We start from the raw sequence: 18,109 nt of genomic DNA on the forward strand, positions 1-18,109 counted from the left end.
GGGTTGGTAGATCATTAACATTTATGTAATTATTGATACGGTTGAATTTAACTACACCATATTGTTGTTTGCTTTCTACTTGAGCTATCTCATCTGTATTTCTTTTTGTATGACTTCTTTTGTATTAACTGAGTATTAAATTTTAAGATTCCATTTTTTTCTCCATCATTTAGTTTATTAACTACATCTCTTTGTTTTTATTTTTAATGTTTGCCTTAATGTTTACAATGTACATATTTAACTATCACAGCCTCGCTTCAAATATTATAACATTTTATGTATGATATAAAAACCTCATATCAGTATACATCCATTTTACTCCTCTCGGTCTTTACCAAGTTTCACACAACTGACACCTAATTATGGTAGAGATCTTTTTATACATATTTACTATCTTTGCTCTAACCAAAACAATTATCTTTTAGAGGTATTACACAATGAAAACAAATTTTTAGATTTACTCATTGTTTATAAGTTCTGGGGATATCTATTTTTTTAATAGTTCCAAATTTCTATCAGGTATCACTTTTTCTTTTGTCTTGAAAACATCCTTTAATCTTTCTTGCAATGCAGGATTGCTGAGTATAAATTCTTTCAACTTTTGTTTAAATGGAAAAACATTGTTATTTTTATTTTTGAAACATGGTTTTACTGGCTCAAGAATTCTATGATGACTTTTTCTTTCAGTGTTTTAAAGAAACACTGTCTTTCAGCTTGCATTGTTTCTGACAACAAATTTTCTATCATTTTGTTGTTCTTTTGTTAAGGAAGTATCTTATTTCTGGCCACCTAAAAATTTTTCTTATCGGTGAATTCACTGTAATCAATTATGCTATGAATCGTCATTGTTTTCTTTAGGTTTATTCTATGTGGGGTCTATTTATAAAATTTTCTGCCCTTTCCTCTCTCTTCTTTCTTCTTTTGGTATTTCAGTTATACATATATATTAGCCCACATAAACTTATTCCACAGCTAATACTCTATTCAATTTTCTTCATTCTTTATTTTCTTTGTGTTTCATTTTTGATAGTTTCTATTGCTATGCCTTCAAGTTCATAAATCTTTTCTTCTATAATCTCTACTTTGCCCTTAATTTCATCTGGTGTTTTTTTTTTTTAAACTCAAACATTATAATTTTCATTTCCAGAAGTTTGATTTGGGTCTTTTTTATACATTTAATATATCTACTTAGTGTTCATTCTTTCCTTTAGCTTCTTAAACATATAGACTAATTCATAATAACTGTTCTAATATCCTTGTCTACTAAATTTATCATCTGTGTAGTTTCTAGGTCCTTTTCATTTGTTGATGTTTCTCTTTCTGTTGAGTTGCATTTTCCTGCTTCTTTTCATGGCTGGTAATTTTTGATTGGTTGCCAGATATTATGAATTTTATCCTGTTGGATTTGGGTATATTTGTAGTCCTAAAAATATACTTAAGCTTTTTACTTAGATCCTGTTAAGTAACTTGGAAACATTTTATCCTTTTTAACCTTGTTATATAGACCAAGAGCAGCATTTTGACAAGAGCTACTTTTGCCCTATTACTGAGGCAAAACCGTTCTTCAAAGGCTGTTTGACACTTCATGAATTATGACGTTTTCACTGTTGCTGATGGTAAACAAACAAAAAAAATGATTTACGTACTTATGTTCTAGGGGTTGCATCTAATTCTTTCAATGGTTATTTTTCCAGCCCTGGTTAATTTTCCCACACAAATGAGTTTATCAGTACTCAGCTGATAGACTTGACATCGTCTATAGATCTCTGAAATTCTCTCCATGCATTTACTTCATTTTCAATACTCTGCCATGCAAATTCTAACTATCTTGGCCACCTCATACACCAAATTCTGTCACTTCAATTTAGGGAGATGGTCTGGCCTTGACTGATTTCTTTGTTTCTCCATTTTGGTCTGAAAATTATCTCTAGGCAGTAAACTGAGGCATAAGTGGCAAGAGGGGCTCGCCAAACATTTTTGCTCCCTCTCAGAGATCACTGTTTTTCATTTCCAGAGGTCCAGTATCTTTAAACCATTGTTTAAAATATATTTCTGCTTTTTTCATTGTTTCAGTTGAGAGATTAAACCTACTTCTTTTAATTCCATCTTGGCTAGAAGCATAAGTCTTATTTACTTTTCCTATATATGGAAACAAATTTCTCAATTTTCTACTTTCAGCATTCAGGAAAGTAATAGTCAACGTTAGGCAAAGTTTTCATGGGATGATAAGTATTTCCTCTTAAGTTGAATGGAGTGGATGCATAAAGTGATTAGTTGGGATTTCATAGTTATTATTTAATTTTAAAATGTTAATTGAAAATATTGATTTACATATAATCTTATGATAAAATCTAATCTTGAGCAAATTGAAATGATGCAATACTTTTAAATTAATAGGGATTGGAGTAAAGGAATTTTTTAAGGTTAATTTCACAAAAATGAAATAAAAAAGAGGAAACAAAAACTAGAAAATATAGTAAATAGTAAAATCAAAATAAAATGAAATCCCATTTCTGAAGTTTTCATAATTCCTATAGTGAGCTCATTTCCTCCAAAAGCAGCTTCCTAAATTGAATTTTTAAATGTTAATAATTTAACATGCAAAGGTCAAAAATTAAGGGATTGCAAAAGATGAAACCAACAAATAAAAAAATTAATAGAAAAGTAGAATTTAACTAAAGAGCTATATTAGACAAAATCAATAAATAAATTATAATGTTTGTAAACATTTATGCCACAAACAATCTAAGAGTTTTATCATACTCAAAGAAAAAAACTAGAAGATTTTATAAATTGTAATAAGCATAAAAGATGTTAATAAATCTCAGACTTTGACAGGATAATGAGAAAAAATTAAAAAGATTTAGATGTTTTGAACATAATAATTAACTCTAGTATATTCATCTATTGTTCGCCCATGTATTTATCAATCTTTATCTACTTGTCTACTGATGTAGACCATGGAGGTGTTGCCCAGATAACCAGATATAGAGATAACCCAGATATAGAGCAAGGGGAGGTCAGAGGAGCCTTTTTTTTCCATTTTATTTATTTATTTGTTCAATTAAAGTATAGTTGATTTACAATATTATATTAGTTTCAGGTGTACAACATAGTGATTCAATATTTTATAGATTATACTTTATTTAAAGTTATTATAAAATAATGGCTGTATTTCCCTGTGCTCTACAATATATCCTTGTTGATTATTTATTTTATACATAGTAGTTTATACCTCTTAATCCCTTACCCCTGTCTCACCCCTTCCCATTCTCTCTCTGTGAGTCTGTATCTATTTTGTTATATACATTCATTTGTTTTAATTTTTAGATTCTACATATAAGTGGTAATGTAGAGTATTTGTCTTTCTCTGTCTGACTTATTTCACCAGACATAATACTCTCTAGGTCCATCCATGTTGTTATAAATGATGGAATCACATTCTTTTTTATGGCTGAGTAGTATTCCATTACATATGTATACACACACACACACACACACATATATATGTATGTATGTGTGTGTATATATATATATATATATATATATATAAAATCACATCTTCTTTATTCATTCATCTGTGTTTGGACACTTGGGTTTCTTTCATATCTTGGGTATTGTATTATAAGTAGTGCTGCTATGAACATTGGATACACGTATATTTTCAAATTAGTGTTTTCATTTTCTTCAGATATATATCTATCAGTGGAATTGCTGGATTATACGGTAGGTCTATTTTTAGGTTTTTGAGGAGCCTCCATACTGTTTTCCATACACCAATTTACAACCCCACCAACAGTGTACTAGGGTTACCTTTTCTCCACATCAGAGGAGTCTTTCTGAAGTTGAGCAGACAAAGCTGAGAAAGAAAGTCTCAGACAAGGAGAGTAGCATTTGTTAAGTAAGGCACAGAGTCTTAAGAAAGAATGCCTCATTCAAGGCTGAAAGTACAGAGCTAAATCAGTGTAATAGGAAAACTGGATGCTCTCAGCCCAGACCAGAAGGACATTTTATGCCTGCCAGATCTCTTAGATTTTTATCTTGACAGTGAGGAAGCAGCATGTTTGTCATGTGCCTCATGAGGTCTGGTTACTGCACTAGTTCCATATCTACCTGATACTCACTAGTTATACAGCCTTATGCAGCTACTTAAACTTTCTTGTCCTCAGTCCTTTCATGACTAGTATCGGGGTAAAAATACTCAACTTTCAGGTTTGCTGTGAGAGCTATGAGCTATGTAGTGTGAGGCATATTGTAGCTACTCAATAAATAGTAGCTAGTTATAATATCTATTGTATATATAATATATATGATATATAATATGAATTATCTATCTATAATATTAACTATTTTTTGAAGCAGTTATAATATTTATTTATATATAATATATGCTAATATAACTTAGCTATCTATAATATTAACTATTCTTTTTGAAGCAGTTATATTTATATATAACATATGATATATACTATAAATTAGCTATCTGTAATATTAACTATTCTTTTTGAAGCAGAAGCATGGTAAAAATTTTCCTTTAAAAATTGTTGTATTTTCAGTTGTATGAAACACCAGAAATAAGATCAGTGAAGATGCTTTTGATAATCAAAGTGAGGAATTTTATGGTTCTGAAGTACAGCAGGGTTGGGGGTGATGGGACATGGTATTTGTGGGGTGGGGGGTAAAATGGAAGGAGAATTGTAGGCTAATTCCAAGTTTTCTCCCTTGATTGATTGCCTTAAAAGGGGTTGCATTAGCAGAAGCAGGTTCAGGGGTAATAATAATAGCAACACTTATATAGCAATTACTTTGCCAGGAATCTAGTAATTGCTTTAAAAGTGTAAGTCTCATTCAGTCTTCACAATCAGCATATGTGGTAAGTGCTAGTTCAATCTTAAAATAAAGAAAATGAGCCATAGAGAGATGAATTTATCTATTCAAGGTCATCCAGCTTGTAGATGGCAGGACTGGGATTCAAACCCAGGCAGAAATGTTTCATTAACAATGCTTTAACTATTCTATTGCTTGATTATGAAAATGTTATATTATGAAAATGATATGAATGAGGCAATGTTCTAGGTCTTTGTACCAAACATTTAAAATATTGGTCTCAGTTTCCTCATCTGTAAATTGTGATTATAGTAGTAGTTTATAAATATCTTTAATTTATGATTCTATTAACTTTAATAATATTAGGGAAGAGAAAATTCAGTGATATACAGATAGTTATCAGTAGAATAAAATTGGAAAGGTAAGATTCTAAATCCAATGATTATTTTCATATTAGGAATGAGGTGTGATACAATATTTTTAATTGTTCCTTGTTTTGTTCACAGTAAATATGACAGCACAGGTGTGGGTAAGCTTGTCCTCTCTTCTACTCCTTCCTTCCTTGGACCTTTTTCACGTAACATACTGCCACCCTTGAAACAATTTTCAAGCAGAAAAAATGACAGTAATCTTTCTTGAAGATTTTTTTTTCCACAAAAACACACACAAAAAATGTGCTGTGTAGTTACTTTTTCAAAGAGCACAGTAAAATAAAATTAAAGAAACAAATATCCCATGAAATATCCCATGAATTAATGGAATAAAGACCTTCATGGTTACTCCACTACCAATCTCTTCCTTTTCATTGGTATCTGTCTCTTTTCTTTACTCTCTATGATTCATATTCGGACAAATAAAGTAAGAGACAGAGAAAGAGACTGCAGAGAAAAGTAAAACTAGCTGTTAGAGGAAGCCAAGTGAAAAGAAGACATGGAAAAAGGAAAGGGAAGCTGACAAAATGGAAAAGAAAAAAATGAATAAGAAAAAATGAAAGTGAATGGGGTGACAAGAGAAATACCGATTTATGAGAAACACTATGCCCCCAATAAATTACAATCTTAAAAATAAGAAAATGTACACAGTGTTAAGGTTTTTTAAAAATAGGTGCTTATGGGACTATTTTATATACCAGGTTTTAAGAAGGATTTTAATAACGTCTCTTGAACACCCCAGACTGCACCATCAGTGCAAGAATAATTGATGAGAGTGCTATTGTTGCCCAGCCTTAGTATTCATCTAAATGCATACGAGATGATTTGTTGTGCAAATGAGATGTAAATTAATCCATTGTGACTTAAAGGCAAGAGACTCTGATGACTCAGTGTGCTATCACATCCACCTAGGGCAGGCAGTTAGGAAACATAAAAACAGCATTAACTACTGAGTGTGTGTTATAAAAGAGGCCAAGCTGATAGTGATTTGACTGGTCTGGATGCTGTTCAAGGTGGAATTCTTTTCCAAATGTAATTCTATCTGTTCTGTTGCATAAACCTACAGTTAATTTATCTTTTTCCATCAAGATCCACATCACAAGTAATATAATTGCCTTTGTAAGTAGTCTAGCCATCATGACTAATGATGCAAAGATGAACCGATGGCCAAAGGTCTGATGCACTTATCCTTTACAAAATGAAAGGAAAAAACTCTCACTTTTTTCACAATATATAATGTGTCTAATAGATAAAAATGTTTTGAATTCTCAAAATAGTTCAGTTTTAATAAGTATATACACTGAACATCTCTAACTTACAAGTTGATTGGATTTCAGCAGCGTATATTAATTCAGAATGTATTTTCCTACAGGAGAAAGTTAAAACTGGAGATCAGGTGCCTAGGCCAGCCCACATAAGCCTTAATTCCTTTAGTCCTCCCATATTACGGGTTCCCTTTTTGTGTCAGGCAATATTCCATGTGCTTAGAATACAGCAATGAACAACAGGGATGAGTCCTTGACCACAGAGAGCAATAAATAAACAAACAAATAAATACATAACATAACCTTAAGTGCTATGAAAAAAGAAATACCAGACAAGGAAGATTCAGAGTCATAGGAGATATAGTTTGAATAGATTTAAAATAGGTTCTATGAGATACTAAGCAGATACTGAAATAGAGTTTGGGATTCAAGATGTTTATTAGTTATTAACACTTGTGAAATAAAGGAGAAAGAACTAGAAATGGGCAGAGAAAGGAGTCAAATTGTGACACAGTGCAGACAAGGCCTCAGCTAACCCATTGGTGGAACTCTTGAGTGAGTATTGCCCAGTAGAAGATCCTCGTAGACTGAAAATCATCAGGCCTTTTTATTTCTGCCTTACTCAGCCAGTGAATGTGGACTGCCACAGGAAAGGCATGAGGTCGAGTGGGCCATTTTCTGCAAAGGAGGCAGACCCTGAAGGAGCTGATGGCTAGAGGCTATCTGCTGATTGTACTCCCCACAGCTGAGCAGCATGTTCTTCCTTGAAATGGGATCTGGTGGCACATCTTCATATCTGCAATAGGATAAGAAGGGAACGTTTTTCTGAAAGGAAATCTGAAAGAAATAAAAAACTGAGCTTGGCTAATGTATAAAAATGTGCATTAGAGGTGGGGGGAACAGCCATTGCAAAGACCCTGGGGTGAGAGCATATTTGATGTTTGAGGAACAAGAAGAAGAGTAACCAGTGTGACTTGAAAAAAGTAAGATAGACAAATGATATAGGAAGTTGAGTTGAAGACGTGGGCAGGGTCAAAGATTACTGAAATTAATTAATTAAAAAAGGTCTTTAAAAAGGGAATGACCTCACTCACACTTTAAAATATCTCTCTGGATGATCAATAGAGAATAGAGTAGAGAGAGAGGAAGCAGGGAGATAGGGTTGAAAACTATTACTAACCCACCAAGAGGTACTGAAGGCTTAGACTAGGATGGTGACTGTTGAAGTGGTGAGAACTAGTTTAATTCAGTTACACTTTGGAATTCAAGCCACCAGAATTTGATGATAAAAGGGATATGGAAGTTTGTGTGTGAGAGAGTCATCAACAATGACCCCTAGTTTTTTGGCGAGGAAGCCTAGGTGAAAAGTAGTGCCCCATTTGCAGATGGAGAACACAGGTGATGAGAAATTAGAAATTAAAAGAAGTTAGAAATTAAAGTTGTTAGGCATGGCAGATTTGAGTGGCAATGTTGAGGCAGTGAATATTCAAATAAGATTTCAGGGAGAAGTCACAGCTAAATATACAAATAGTATTTAAAGCCATGGGACAAGACTAGATGATAATACCTAAAGAGTAAATGTTAATAACAAAAATAAGGACATGATGACTAACCCTGTTGCTCTGTATCTGTCAGGATGGGTTTAGTTATAGTGAGGTAACAAACAGCTCCCTTATTTCTCACTCATTCTACACACTTAGAATGGGTTAGCTGAGATTTATTTCCACCTTGTCTTTACTCTAGGACCCTGATAAAAGAGATGCCACTAATGTGAAACTTTGATGGTTACCATGGCAGAAAGAAAGAGAATGTGATAAAGCATGTACAGGCTCAAAGTTTTGCCTATAAGTAACACATGTTGCTTGCACTTACATTTCAATGACCCAAAGCAAATCACCTACCTGTACCTAATTATAAGTGGGTGGGAAGTGGAATCTTATCATGTATTCTGAAGAAAAGTAAGTTAAAATATTTATGAACAACCCTAATGACTTCACAGCACTTCAAACTTTTTAGGTAAATAAAAGAAGATGACCTGGCAAAGGATATTGAATAGAAGTGGCTAAATATTTAGGAAGAAAATAAGATGTAAGGTAGAAAAAGTATTTAAAGAATAAAAACACAATCTATTTTTATCATACATCGCATCTGTGAAACAATAACATTTGTTATAAGAATGTGTGAAGCAGACTTCCAGTTTCTGGTTCCTCATGTGAGGAGCTTCAAAGTCACCATCCTAACACAAGTAAAAAGTTGAACAGACAGAAACAAATCAGTGACTCTTCTTGGATCCATAAGAGAGGGGAAGACACAGGGCAAACTACTCCCTCCAAGACTGAAGAAACAGGCAAATACAGGGAGTCACAACTGACCAGAGCAGAAGCTCAGAGTGGAAACCGAAGTGGGAACCAGTGCTGGGTAGGAAAACCAGAACTGTAATTGACAAATTGTGAAAGGCTGAGTGTGGACAAGTCTGAGAGTTAAAAATTCCAAGGGGATCCAGTCATAGGCAGGTCCTTACAATATTGCGAGATTTACTCCAGAAGCTTGACTAGACTATGTGAAAGAAAGGAGAGAAGGTCAGTGGAGAGCTCAAGGGAGAGACTCCAGGGATTCTGGAGAGCGATGATGAGGATGTGAGTACAAGGGAGAGGAGACAGGATATTAATATACTAGACATGACAATCAAAATATTTACTGCGGCAGCATCTCCTAACAAGCAAAAGTTCTGTCAGTCTGAGGCAGCCCATGGGGGCCGTATTTGATACAAAGTGACCCTGTACCCACCTTGGCACATCTCACCCAAAGAAAGCTAATTACACAGGCCAGACAGCACTTACGACTTGGCATGGCACAGAACTAGTAGCGGGCCAATGAGATTATTGAATTAGAAAATTTGGCTTTAAAAGATGAAAAGAATAGAGAAATTAGAAGGTACTGAAGTCAAGAAGTAGGACAGAATTCAGAGGCAGGATAGATACAAGATAACTAATATTTAGAAGGAGAAGCTACTTTTAAACTGAAGCTAATTTCCCACAGTTACAGAAAAGACATATAATGTAAAAGAGAAAAAAACTTTCAGATAGGTAAAGAGGGAAACTGCAAAGGCTGAGAATAGATGAATAGGGCTAATGGCAGTAAAAGTGAATATCATGGGGCTCACATACACCTAGTCCATGTTATGAAGCTTGGATGAATGGCATTTTCTGTTTTGTGAATCCTGGGAGATCTCTGTTTCCATGCCCTCTGTGTGCTAGAAGTGCCTATATATCCATAATATACTGTAAGATCCTATCAGAACAGAAGGCTAAGAAAAGGAGTGGTGAAAATCTTCCACTGACTTTGGGATCAGTAGACAAAGGCTGGGGTGGTGGGATATTTCTTGGTCATCATTTTTCTCCTCCGTCCTGCCAGTTGTATCCTTACCTTATTTACATTTTTATTTGAAATTTCACTTAAGACTTAGGAGAAGGCCTAATTGTTATTCTAATTGTTATTTTAGCATGGGATCAAGAACAAGTTGCTCATATTATCACTGCCAAAGTAAAACTCTAGATTCCCTTTTTCCTCACCTAACTCAGACCCAAGAGGATCTGAATTCCAATGTGAGTTCTGTCTCATAGCTCTATGATTTGTGGCTATCTCCCCGTTTGAAAAATAGGGATAATTAATACCATTTATCTTTCAGTTTGGTTTTGAAAGTTAATAACTGCAACATGACACTTAGTACGCATTTGATTCGTTGGCAGCCATCCATGTTAACACCTAGAAAGCATTTAATTCCTTTCATGTCTCCAAGGCTTGGGAGAAGGAAAGGGATGGGGAATGATGAGTGGCAGATTCTCATTCTGCCAGGGACTCAACTGAAGTTGTTGTTGGTGAGGAAAAACTTCATCCTCTCTCTGAAAAAATGCTCCTCAGAAAGGAATTCTTAATATTCATACATTAAGAATGAAGCATTTAGTGTGTTCAAGTGTAGAACTGCCTGTGTTTCAGACTCTACACAGTCCAAGTAGCTTTTTCTTGACACCTTGTTTGCTCAAGCATTGAAGTCTTAAAAATTACTAAGGAAATAAAATTAACTTTTAGCTTTAACTGAATACCACAGATAATTTTTGCATAGGCAAAAATCAGTTTATTCAGCACTTAAGTAACTGGTTTCCTCTTGAAGAGTTTAGAAGTAATTAATTGAAGAATATAGAGTATTTTTAGCGATCAAACTTTAAATGTGTAGTAGAATAGAAATAAGCAACCTTTATGGACGATCTTATCTTTTTCAGGTGGCACAGTATATTAATTATTCAAGAAGGCACTGACTTATTCAAAATATTGTACTTTTAAGGTTTGCTAACAAGCACGTTCTGCTGTGTATGAGTAAATTGATACTTTGTATATGAGATTTTCCTTCAGAGCCAGGGCACTCAAAAATTTCAGTTGTATTTCCTTATACTCATACCTTCTTTGAATGAAGCAATCAACAAGCAAACATATTCCATAAGCTTGATCATCAAACCTAATCACAAGGCCTGGCCACACATTTGGCCCTCTCCATATATCAAATTCACTTTGGTACAAGTAAGTACAATCCTGAGGCTATTTAAAAGAGTACAGTATGTTCTGGAAAATACTTCTAAAGATGAATTCAAAAATATTTTGGGCAATGGAAATGCTGTTGGAATGAATCCTCAAAAAATGACAACTTTGAAGGAGATGATGTTCATTTTGTTGAAGAAATTCTAATATTTGTTTAAAAACTCACTCTCTTTTATACTCACCATTCTTATTGAATTAGCAATAACTTTTTCCACAGGCCTGTTCATTCTGACTTCTCAGGCCACCCATGGTTTTATGAGCCTCTCTTGTTGCTGCTGTTGTTGTTTGAACCCAATGTTTAAGGGTAAAAGAGCCTGGTAAAATAAAATTAGGGTAAGACATAGTATAGTATATAGTTATGGTATTCTTCCATTCTCCTGGCATCCATCTTCTGCCTGGCTTTGGCTATAGCTCTGTCATGCTTTCATACCCTTTCCAAATAATTTGGAGTAGGCTGGCATAATTTCTGACTAGTAATAGAGCCGTTGCCTGCTCCTTTGGGACAGAGATATTTTATTTAAACTTTTCTGGCTTTCCAAATGTTTGATGGGACAACGCAATCTATGCAATAAAGTTAATGTTTGTATTGCTTGAATTACTTTCATTTCTCAACATAAATAATATTGTAAAATTCTAAGCAAGAATCTAAACATGAATGCCAACATTGTGGTCTGATTATTCTCAGTTTCCCTGCATTGACAAACTTTCACTCTCTCTCTTCCCTTCTCATTTCTTCTCCTTCCTCCTCCCCTTCCTTCTCTTCCTTCTTTTGCTTTCTTTTCTTTTTTTTTAATTGAGGTATAACTGGTGAATAACATCATATTAGTTTCAGGTACACAACATAATGATTCAACATTTGTATATATTGCAAGATGATCACCACAATAATTCTAGTTAATATCTGTCACCACATATAGTTACAAATCTTTCCTTCTACCTTCTTCTTCTTCTTACTGTTTCTCTCTCTTTATAATTATGTCACATAGCCACAGCTAGTTGTAAGAGAAAATGAGTATTTAGTTGCTCCAGCCAACAAAATTAGGATCCTGTTGGCAAGAAAGACAGGAATAGATGTTGAACAAAATGCTAGTGTGCTGCACATATTATGTTCACTATGCTGTAGTTATTTTTACTTGTCTCTCTCCTGAATCAGAAGCCATGACTTAGCACCTAGATTTATGCTTAGAACATGGTAAGTGTTCAGGAAATGTTGGTAGAATTTTTAAAATGTAAATTCTAACAATTTCATATGCTTTTTTTCCTCTGAGGTACTTACAAAGCTAACTTTGTAAAGTAACAAACAATAAAAGAAAATCCAGAGAAAACAAACTAAAACCCTGTGCTTTTTGGGAAAAATCTTTGGTTTATTCTACCTTGCTTGGTTTATATTATTTAGCTTCACAGGACGACTATAAAATTTAGCCAAACTATTCATAAATGTTAGAATAGACTTTTATAAATCACCATTTTTATATAAACCTAAGGAAAGAGCCTATTATAAATGGTAAAAAGGAAAAGTAGCTGAAGCATTTCAATGTGCAGAGGAATGAATAAGCAAGACTAAGAATACCAAAAATGAGGACCAGCAATATTTGGCAATAAGAATAGCTGTACAAATTCACCTCCTAAAAGAGCAGATTTGGGGTATATCATACAATATACATAGATGAGTCTGTATGTTTCAAATTATGCATTGGAAGACAAACCATTTATCGAGGATCTTGGTGTGTGTGTGAAGATAGAAAAACAAAAGAAAGCAACAGTATATTAAAAAAAATATTTAGAAATCCAAACCTCAGGATTGTTTATAGCTCACCACTCCTTCTACTTATGCCTACAATTAATGAGAAAAGATTTTATTTTTAATATGGTGTGTGTCTGGGAAAGTCATAAAGTTCAAGATCTACAAGGAGCAATAGCCCTGCCCAGAACTCATGGATGACAGAATTATAAAATGACGCTGAATTTCATTAGGTTCCTGCTATTTAGTAAACAACAGAATTATCATACATTTTCTTTCTAGTAATAATTGCCAAAGGAGAAAATAGTTGTTATTTCATTCCATCCAGAGATCTATTTTTTTTTACCAATTAGGCTTTTTAAAACAACTAATTAAGGCACAAAGTAGTGGTGCTGAATTATTATTTGTGTCTTTTTTTCTTGTTGCGCAGTAATTAATAATAACAAAATGTTTTGATTTTACCCAAAGGTCATTATGTTTGAAAAGTATAAGGAAATTTACTTCAATTAGATAAGAGCCCCATTGGAGCTTGGTTAAATGAGAATTTTAAAATATAACATTTTTTTTCCAACTCCCTAGAATATAAACAACTAAAAAGATGGAAACCAGAGACATTTTCTGGCTTAGCTAGTAAAGGGTAACAGATATCTAGAAATGAAATCTTCAATATTCATTTTGATGTGGCCTGGGAACATCTGCTAAGCATGGCATGGCCCACTGTCTTTAGATCTGGCCTCTGCTTTTAACAGGGTAGGAAAGAGACTTAGATAGAAGCAGGGTAGAATAGAGCTATTGGCCTACCCTATTAGCCAAAGCCCAATATCAAAATATATGACACCATATAGAATTGTCAGGGCAAAGATTGACCAAATAGGTGGAGTCCCAGGATGAAGTAGGAGAGTATTTTAACAGGTGGCAGGGAATAGTGAGGACAACAATGGGTCAAAGGATACTTAGACAGTCATGTCATGAACAAGGTTCCACTGGACCATGATTCCCTTCACTAGCAAGTTCACCTCAGATATATCCATGGTCTCAAATATGAAGAAAGTTATTACTGGAATGAAAACTTAGGGAAGGAACCATAGATCAAGCATACTTATGTGATCTGAAGCACCAGGTGTAAACTCCTCTCTGGAACCAGGAAGAAATATAACTGATCTGATTATGCAAAGGTGATGGAACCTGTCAAACATACTCTATACTTCCCCATGCCAAATCAAACATGCAAATGATGCATTTTATTTGGCCATGATCCCCTCTCGAACTACCATCATCTTTCTTCTTCCCCACCTCCCCAAACATCTTAATTTGTTGAAATCTAATTTTGACTCTAATTTGTGCTCACTAATATCACCAATGCCTTGAAAATTCTTATGTCCAATGGATCATTTCAGGGTTCATCCTGAAGCATATGTCATTGTAGAATAACCCCACCTTATTTAAATCAACTCCTCTCTGAGCACTCATACACATTTTCTTCTCTGGTTCTCCTTTTCATTCTCATCACCCTTCCTCAATTTCTTCATTGGCCCATTTCCTAGATTTCTAAGGTTCTTCCCAAGGTTTTGACTTTGGAAATTCTTTCCTATCCCTGTAGGATCTCACTGGGCAATTTTATTTGTTCTTATTTTATGGAGTAACAGTATTTTATTTGAGATTCCTTCTGTCTTAATTAACTTGAGACCTCAAAAGGACAAGAACTAACCAATAGTCGTCAAGTACCTCATATTCCGAAATGAAGTTCTATACAACCTATGTAAAACGGGCAATTTTGTGGTAAAATTTTTGATTAAAAATTGTTACACTGTCGACTTCCGGGAGGATATAAAATGTTGAGATTGAAGAGGGAGAAAGAAATAGAGTTTATTTGAAGCGAGCATTCGTTTGAATGCTACTGAATTTCCTCTGTTTGATGGAGGAGGGGAAGAATCAGCTTTCCCCTTACCACAAGCCTCCAGTGCTTAAAATTTGTCTCCTAAAGTTTGCAAGAACACAAGCATATGTTGAATGACTAAGATATTTAAAGACTAGAACTGGGGTTTCCTTGGTGGCGCAGTGGTTGAGAGTCCGCCTGCCGATGCAGGGGACACGGGTTCATGCCCCGGTCCAGGAGGATCCCACATGCCGCGGAGCGGCTGGGCCCGTGAGCCATGGCCGCTGAGCCTGCGCGTCCGGAGCCTGTGCTCCGCAACGGGAGGGGCCACAGCCGTGAGAGGCTGGCATACTGGAAAACAAACAAACAAACAACAACAAAAAAAAGACTAGAACTGGCCACCTAGGGTCAGAGCATAAAGAAGTGGCTACAATGGGAACCACCTGTGATTTCTCAGATGCTAAGGAATAGCTGTATATTTCCCAAGGCCCAGAGAGCAAGGCAGTCTCACTGGGAAAGCCTTTAGTGTATCAAAGACTGAGGTATACATTTGCAGAATCTGAGGAAGATGTAGTAAGTAGCCAGCAGGAAGAGAGCATTGCCTAAGTCAAGGAAGCTATAGTCAGATGCGCTTAGAAGGATAATCTTCAAGGAATCCGTGCAAGTATCTATGAGACTCATCTTGGAACATGATCCAAGCCCTGAAAGCACAGATGCCATGTCACTATCAGCAAGTAAGACATATGGCTTCTTCTCCTCCTTTCTCTTCCTTAAATCCTGGGTGGGGGCAGAAAGGGGGAAGAGAAGTGCAAAATGAGTAAATTTAAGAAATCCATCCCAGCCTGGGGAGAGGAGGAACTCTGAGGTTGAATGAAAGCCAGAATTTGAGAAGTATTTAGACTAGTCATTGATATGTAGCACTGAGCCTATTCTTAGAAAAAAAATGATGAAAGTTTCTCTTACTATCAAAGGATGATCTAGAGAGGGATCAGTTGAAAATATCATCCAGTGGGTGGGGAAATAGCTCACTCTGATCGTTTTAAGAGACAGTGAAAAAAAAGAATAAAGTTATTTTCTGCTTGTAAACAATGAAGTCTGGCATTTGGATGTGAGTGATTACACTAACGACTCTCAACACTGTCTTCAGCCCTCATCTCTCTTAAGACTCATATTTCTAGCTTCCTATGGAATAGCTTTACCTGTTAGTCTCTATATTTAGAGGCAACTTAACCTAGCATATTCAAAATCAAATTCTTCTCTATAAATCATGCTTATTTTCCTATATTCTCTCTCAGCAATAAGAACATTATAATCCATCCAGCCTAAAATTTTAACAGCTTCAAATCAACTGACCCCTTCTTCTCCCATATTCCTGACATTGAATTCAAATACTTTTTTTTTTTTTTTTGCCTTCTGAACAAATTTCATTTCAAGCCCTCTTCTTCCTCCATCTCCAACCCATTGACTAAATTCTACCAATCAACATTCTTTGCCAAGACTTTTGGATTACTCTCTTATCTGTCTCTCTGCCTTTAATCTGATCATATTTTAATTTATCTTCTAAACTATCTCTCTAGTTTCATCCTTCTAAAACAAATGTGATTATTGTATCCTTCTTTGCCTATGCATTTTGCATAAGATCCCTCAACTAGAATTCTTTCTTCTGCTGGAGAACTCTTCAAAATGATTTTGTAAGTCCTCATCTGTTTCTGTGTCATGAGCAGGATGAGTCCTTAACTCTTTCTCAATCACATCACCCTGTATGAACAGCTAATATAACATGATTCATACTGAATTGTAATTATGTGTCATTACTACTCTTCCTTCCTCCGGAGGGTGAGCTCTCTAAGTGCAGGGATCATTTTTCTGTCATTTTTGTTGTCCCAATTCCTGGTTGTTGGATGAATGAAGCCATTAATGGGCTACCATGTGTAGTGCTAGACATTCTTACTTCAGTTTTGGCTCAAACTAGGGTTATTCATAGGAATTGGAGGTTCCTATGATTAATTGGAGGTTAGTCATTAGGAATGGGTAGGTGAGAGAGATGATGGAGGCTAAAAACCAGACAAATCTGAATAAATTTTTGCATTCAGCAAAACTAAAATCCATTCATTCATGTCAATTTTGCTTTTTTCTTTCCAGTAGTTTATCCTTTGGGCAATTGAAACTAGAGTTATTAGTTTAACACATTGTTATGAAATCATTATATTTCTCCATTATTCATTTGATTGTTTAAACATCTTTGCAGTTTGTTAATAGAAATCACTTGCATTATAACCTTGTTGCTTTGCTTTAGTATTCATTCAGTTCTTTTTTTTTTTTTTTTTTTTTTTTGCGGTACGCGGGCCTCACACTGTCGTGGCCTCTCCCGCTGAGGAGCACAGGCTCCGGACGCGCAGGCTCAGCGGCCATGGCTCACGGGTCTAGCCGCTCCGCGGCATGTGGGATCTTCCCGGACCGGGGCACGAACCTGCGTCCCCTGCATCGGCAGGCGGACTCTCAACCACTGCGCCGCCAGGGAAGCCCTCATTCAGTTCTTAAGAATACAGAGGAATGAAGTGTTACATGAATGCTCAATAAGATTAAACAGGCAGCTTGGACTGAGGACTTAAGCTCCTCTATGTCTAGAAGTTGAACAAGGGCTGCACCCCGAGAGATGATCAACCACAAAATGCAATAATTCTGCTTATTATCCAAGGACAAATATAATTGTTTTTTATAATAACTCTATAGCTTTCATTTGGGTATCTCTATAAGGAAAATTTATTTATGCATTTACTAGAGTTGGCGTCTAGGAATGAAGTATTATATTTGGAGAAAGAGAAATTTTCTGTATATCCATATCTATTTATATATCTCACACATAAGGAGTTTTAATGAATACATGGATCCCTGATTAAACAATTAGCCCCAACACTAGAGGGTATCCAGAAATACAATTCCTGATATGTGATTAGGTTATCATTTCTACGAATTTCAGTCAGAATTTAGAAATTTCATCTAATGTTCTAATAGAAAGTATATCTCCAAATGGCATACAGTGACAACAATCATTGACGCATGAAGCAAAATGTATGACACTTTCCTATGCAGCACTGTTTCAAATTGCTGTAGGTATAAGTTTAGGTGACAGTTGTAACCTAATTAGTCATATACCCTTAACACCAATAATTTTACCTCTGCAAATAAGCTAGTTAAGAACAGATTCTGTTGCCCTATCTTCCAAAATGCCTAGCACAGTGGTAAGAAAAACAAGTCTGAAACAACTGATTGTCTATTAAAATTTTGTAAACATTTTGTGGAAGTATAGTCAAGGACGTGCTTTTCTCTTGGGTGTTACATTTCTTCTGCCTTCTGTGTTCTGTTACTGCAATCA

The sequence above is a fragment of the Grampus griseus genome (assembly GCF_964374135.1).
Source record: "Grampus griseus genome assembly, chromosome: 3".
Taxonomy (NCBI): Eukaryota; Metazoa; Chordata; class Mammalia; order Artiodactyla; family Delphinidae; genus Grampus; species Grampus griseus.